The sequence below is a fragment of the Rhineura floridana genome, chromosome 2 (genome assembly GCF_030035675.1).
Source record: "Rhineura floridana isolate rRhiFlo1 chromosome 2, rRhiFlo1.hap2, whole genome shotgun sequence".
Lineage (NCBI taxonomy): Eukaryota > Metazoa > Chordata > Lepidosauria > Squamata > Rhineuridae > Rhineura > Rhineura floridana.
The window spans coordinates 171,040,643-171,046,642 of record NC_084481.1 but is presented as its reverse complement, the minus strand read 5'-3'; the positions used below and the strand labels follow the sequence as shown (position 1 = coordinate 171,046,642).

The 6,000-nt window shown below is 43.2% G+C and overlaps 1 protein-coding gene across 3 annotated transcripts in view; it reads right to left on the bottom strand.

The window, feature by feature from the left end:
• Positions 1-433: 433 nt before the first annotated feature.
• The window catches only part of CCDC9B (coiled-coil domain containing 9B), a 115,807-nt gene continuing 110,240 nt past the window's right edge, over positions 434-6,000 (bottom strand). For all 3 annotated transcript variants that reach the window (XM_061611455.1, XM_061611454.1, XM_061611453.1), the window contains one exon: positions 434-3,994. The gene's annotated coding sequence lies outside the window, so the exon portion shown is untranslated. The remainder of the gene's footprint in view (positions 3,995-6,000) is intronic.

The window sequence follows — 6,000 nt, the reverse complement described above, 5'->3', positions numbered from 1 at the left end:
TAGTACAAAGTTACGCTCCCATGTGAATAAGCCCTTTTTCTCAGCTCACCTCAGAGAGTTGTTGTGAGAATAAAATGTGTGTGTGGAAGGCAAGAACCACATATGCTGCATTGAGCTTGGAGGAAAAAAAGATGGGATATAAATGGAATGACACAAGTGTACGTGGCCAGAAGGTTCAGAAATAAAAAAGGCCGATGTTAATCATGGTCTGAAATAACCAGCCAGTGTTGAGGCAGCAGGCCTCTAGTTTTATCTGAATCTTTTCTTACATGGATGAGAAATGAATTGCCTTATGGAGAATTTTAATATTTAATTGCATTTCATTTGAAATTCCTGATCCATAAGAAAGCACTTGTATGTTCACCAAGCAAAAATTATATAGGAAAATTACTTGGTAATGACTTCAGCATGTTAAAATTAATTTAATGGCTACGTAAAAACCTATTCTCAAGGTGCTCTGTGGTCTGGTAGTTGTGCCTGTGCTAAGGGTAGGCCCAGCTTCCACACATTGAGGTGGTTGTGGGCAAGCTGACTCACTCAAGGGACTTGGTATGGTAGGGATACATATTTTAACCATTCTAGAAAAGCTGTTCATCAGGCCCGGGCAAAAATAAAGCAAATCTGCATGGAGTTCTATGTAGCATCAGCTTTTGCGATGTGTGTCAACTGGAGCTGAAGACACTAGAGAGGGTTGTCAGAATAGGCCTGCAGTAATCACTGAATTAAATAACTCCTCAAAATTAGCCATCAGCCATAGTGCATTTGCCTGGTACCTACTTCCTCCATGCCCCAACTGCCACTAAGTCCTCTAAAACTGTTCCTGCTTCTCTGTCACATACATAACGTTCTAATAAAAGGTTAACAAGAAAACCATTCCACATCAGGCATGTTTTTCATAGCTAGCCTACTCAGAATAAATTCTGGAGAACTCAGTTTTATTTGTTAGGTGACAGGGCAATCCTATATTCTCTGAATGCAGCTGAGGGACCACAGGATTCTGCAGAGAGGGAGGTATGCCACTAGAGGCCTCCCCAGTGTGGTGGTGGAAAACTCCACAGCTGTCGCTGTTCCCCTAATAGTGGGAGCTAAAACAGGGCCGCCTGAGAGTGTATTGGGCATGTCAGGGAGGGTATGGATTTGCAGGGTCCTAAGCCCCCTCATTCCCCCAACATAGACCCCAAACTCTGCCAGCATTGGGACCTTCCATCCTGGCCACAGCTAGAAGAGCTTTGGATATGGGGGTTGCTTCATCATGGATTCCTCCCACTCTGCATGCATGCGTACACACACACGCACACACCACTCTGTACGTTTGTAGTCCTTATGGTTGTGGAGAAAGACTTTAAAAATCTGCCAGCAGTATATGTTTTACTGAAAAACTAGAAAGCAAATTAAGAGTCCACAAAAACGTACTACTACTACTACTAATAAATTTTATTTATAAGTCGCCTATCTGGCCGAGTTAACGACCACTCTGCAATCCAGCCAAAGTTAAAAACTTCCTTAAAAAGAAAAAATATATATAGTAAGAGGAAAAAGTCTTACTGGACCAGGCCAAAAGCCCATCTAGTTCAGCATCCTGTTTCTGCAGTGGCCAACCAAATGTCTATGGAAAGCTCACAAGGACGACATGAAGACAATAGCACTCTCCTGCTGTTGTTTCCCAGCAATTGGCAATTTGGAGGCATGTTGTCTCTAACCCTGGAGGAAGCATACAGCCATCATTACTTGTAGCCACTGACAGCCTCCTCTGATAAGAATCTCCTTTTAAAGCCATCTAATGTGACTGCTATTACCATATCTGGTGGTAGCAAATTCCTTATTTTTACTATGTGCTGTACTTCTTTTTGTCTGTCTTGTATCTCAAATAATTCTGCTTCACTGGATGACAGAGTTCTATTATGTGACAGAGAAAAACTTCTATCCACTTTCTGTACACAATGCATACTTTATAAAATGTCATCATGCCCCCCCTTACTTTCCTTTAAAAAACAAACTAAGAAGTCCCTACTCCTTGGAGGGGTTGCAGTAACATTATAAATTTGGCTGCCTTTCTGCACCTTTTCCAGCTCTACAATATCCTTTTTGAGATGTAGTGACCAAAACAGTGTACAGTATTCCAAGTGTGCCCACATTACATAACTGTATAAAGGCATTACAATACTGGCAGTTTTATATTTTAAACCCTTTCCGAACGATCCTTGGTAGAATTCACCTTTTTCACAGCCTCTGCACACTGGGTCAACATTTTCACTGCACTATCCACCACAACTCTTACATCCTTTTTCCCCCTGATTAGTAATCTCTACCTCAGACCCCATCAGTAAGCATGTGAAGTTAGGATTTTTTTGCCCCCAAATCTGCATGCATCACTTAACACTTGCTTACATTGAACCACATTTGTCATTTTAATGCACATCAACCCAGTTCAGAGAGATCCTTTCAGAACTCCTCACAATCCCTTTTTGATTTTTACCACCCAGAACAATTTGGAGTCATTGGCAAACTTGGCCACCTCACTGCTCACCTCTTACTCCAGGTCATTTATGAACAGCTTAAAAATGATCTGGAGTCACGTCCCATTGTTTTCATGGGAGAGTAGTGCTGAATACACTCTTCACATTCCCATTGGAATCAATGAGCCTTAACAGTGCAGAACCTCTGTTGGCCTGTGCCCACTATTTTTTTAGAGAGCTAGTCCATAATGTAGAGCATTTGCTGCTGGTGCTTGGAGTCATCTCTGTTAGCCATTTCTCACATGTAGCTGGTTTGTTTCAGAAAACCCTCTCATGCTCAAGTGTAAGTGGCCCCAACAATATCTTTGAAGGGAGAAGATAATGCCTTGCCAAAACCTTGTTCTACTTTATGGAATTACGCTACAATACCATTTCTCCTATACAGGGAACCCTGCAGACCAGCGACTGAAATGATATGTAACTTGCCCGGTCATATCATGCTGTTGTCTGGCCCATCTAATACTTCCACTTGTAATTCAAAAAACTCTTTGGGTGCTTTCACAGGAGATGCCAATATTACTTTTTGAATTTCATACATCTCTGCTCCAACATCACAACCATTTACAACACAACCATTTAAAAAGAACAAACAAACATTTGTGCACATCTGATTTCCCCTTTCACCATGTCTTGATTTGGGAGTGAAACCCAAATCAAATCCACACACCTCAAGGAGTGAAGCCTGGATATTCTGCTATCAGGAATGATGCTAATCTGCCTGTTCCCTTCATATACGCATGGCCATCAATTTGCTCTAACAAAAAACCTGGGAAGGGAGTACTGTTTCCTGGATTAAACTAGGAAGTTAATGATAGTCACAGGTTCAAAATCTTTAATCAAAATTAAAGAGAATAAGTGATATAGAGAAACCTTTGCGAGCTTGTAGCCCTAAACCGTGCAGAACCTGTGCTACCACTGGTCCCTTCTCATCATTCTGTCACACTTGCACGAAGCCACAATACAACCTTCCTGCCTGCTAGACCTACTATCTCCTTAGCCACTTTTATTACTAAGTCAACAGTTGCCTCTTCTGAATTGCTGTGGCAGTATATCCATTGGCTACTGTAGAGGAGAAAAAGAAGGGAAATATCTTCAAAGCAAACTCAACTTATAAATAATATTAGTTATTAAATAAAGTGCATACAATAGGCAACTCATGGCTTGTCACATGCCCATGATACGGGGGGGGGAGGCCCAAGTTAGGTGCAAAATAAAAGTATCATCTTTCCTTTCTCTTCAGGAGGCTGCTTTTATGTATCCCCCCCTGTCCTTTGCCACAGAGATGTGCTGTTGGGGAGTGATGCCAAAACTAATTAGACAATTTCAGGTCACAACTGGCTCCCAAGCAGGCAAGCTTTGCTTGCATTGAGTGGTGTTACTGGGATCTGGAGGCTGAAGGTCAGGTGCTGAAGGATAGTGTCAGAGGGGGAGATTGTGCTCATCTTCTTCTGCAGCCAGCCTTGCTTTAGCAAGTTGTCCTGGAAAACAAAGAAACAAACAAAAGCAACATCACAATGGTAGCCCTACAAGAAACGACTGTGCAGTAAATTAAAGCAGCAGCTGGACTCTAATGTGTGTTTCCTGCTCAGCCGGGATTCCATCCAACACAATTTGCTTATCGTCTAGAAGTTCAGATGTTCCAATGAGTAAGCTGTAGGTGCCCCCAAATAGAAGACAGAGAATGGAACCGTTCCCATTTTCTCCCCCACTTCCAAAGGTTAGTTATTTGGTAAAGGCTGAAAAAAAGAGCCAGTCATTAAGGACCTAGTTTTACATTATTGCTGTGATCCTATATATAGCAACTGAGTACCTCTGGGAGCTAGCGTGGTGGTCTAGTGAACAGAACGCTGTCGCTGGGTGTGGGAGTACATCTATCCACTCATGACTGAGCTTGGTCAACGTACTTTTTCTTCTCTGTGGTCTGTGCAGTTCCACTGAGGGTCTCTGCACCTGTGCAGAGCTGACTCTGGGTGTGTTTTTGAGCTCTTGCTAGGGAGCTAGTCAGCCACTCTTCATCAAACACAGAGGGATGAAGAAGGCAGCCCACCTCAGAATACCTCTCACCTCGAGAACACAGTTACATTTATGAAGTAAAATTATACACATCATGCTATTGTAAAAAATCAGTATCAAGCTCAAATTTTATCTCCCTTCTACCTTTATTCTGTTATGGAGACTTCCCTTAGATGAGGCCATTGCTCTGCAGCATACAAGACCAGAAACCTCTTTTCCAAGATCAAATAGTAAAAGTATATTAATCAAAAGATTGTACGCATTTTGCATAAAACAACACCAAATTGATGATCTACCAGTTACGCATTGGCCAATTTTGGCACAGAAAGAGCTCAGGAATTTATAGCAAGGTGAACTTGACAATTTTCCTGCTTTTCCTACACACAGGCCTGCTTTTAATGCCTGTTGTGTGTGAATATAGGGAAAGAAATCCATTTTTCCTTCATCATTTTCAAGGGCCCAAATTGCTTGTGGCCAGGATGCTTGAGGGATCCTCCATCATCTGCAAGTCTTTTCCTGTCTAGTATTTAGCTTAGTTGGTGCTTTTTGTGCTGCTCATGAGGTTCACCTTCCGTGTTTTATGTGTGCCTATGGTATACAAGGGATATCTTTTGGTTTTTTTTTTAATGGCACAGTAGCAGGAGAAAAGTCACTAATTCTAATTAAGCTATTACAGGAGAGGAGCTTAAGGCAGGCTCCCATGCCAATCCTAGGGTTTTTTGGGGGGAGGGGGGCTTTTGGGCAGATGCCCTCAGTAGGCTCCTCTCTTTGACAGGAGCGACCTCCTCTTCTCCACTGCCACTGCTGCCCATTCTCTTGGCCTCTCCCTCTCAGGCCAACCCACCCAAATGTCTAGACTGGGAAAATGTAAGGTGAGTTGAGGATGCTGTTCTATCTCTTCCTGCTTGCATGCTCAGAGAAGGAAGGTGAAGAGACAGTGACAGCATGGAGGAGGAGCAACTGGACCAAGCAGTGTCTCCCCTGCAGGAGTGTGGGCCTTGGTCGGTATTTTTTATGCCAATCCCTGATGCATGCACAAAAAGGCACCAAAGGGGTGTTTCACAATCACATCTTTAGATCTAGTTCTAGGACATCTTTGCAGAAAGAAATATTGGCAGTCACCATATTGGATCAGCTCAAGGAGACCCAGACTGTGAGCTTAGAGCAGGATAGGGAACCTCTTTCAGCCTGAGGGCCACATTCCCTTCTGGGCAACCTTTCAGGGCCGCATAATCGTGGAGAGGGCCAGAGGCAAAAGTGAGCAAAGCAATGTACAGTAGGCTAGTTTCTACATGCACTCACACACCCCTTTCTCTCTTCCATTAAGGCAAGCAAGAGGCATTATCACAAAAGGAAACATTCCAGCCACACAAAAGCACTGAAGGAGAGTAGGAAGCAGGGCAAGTAAAAGGTGTGGCCTGGGAAGAGTCCAGAAGACCAATCAGAGAGGCCTGGACCCCCCCCCCCCCCG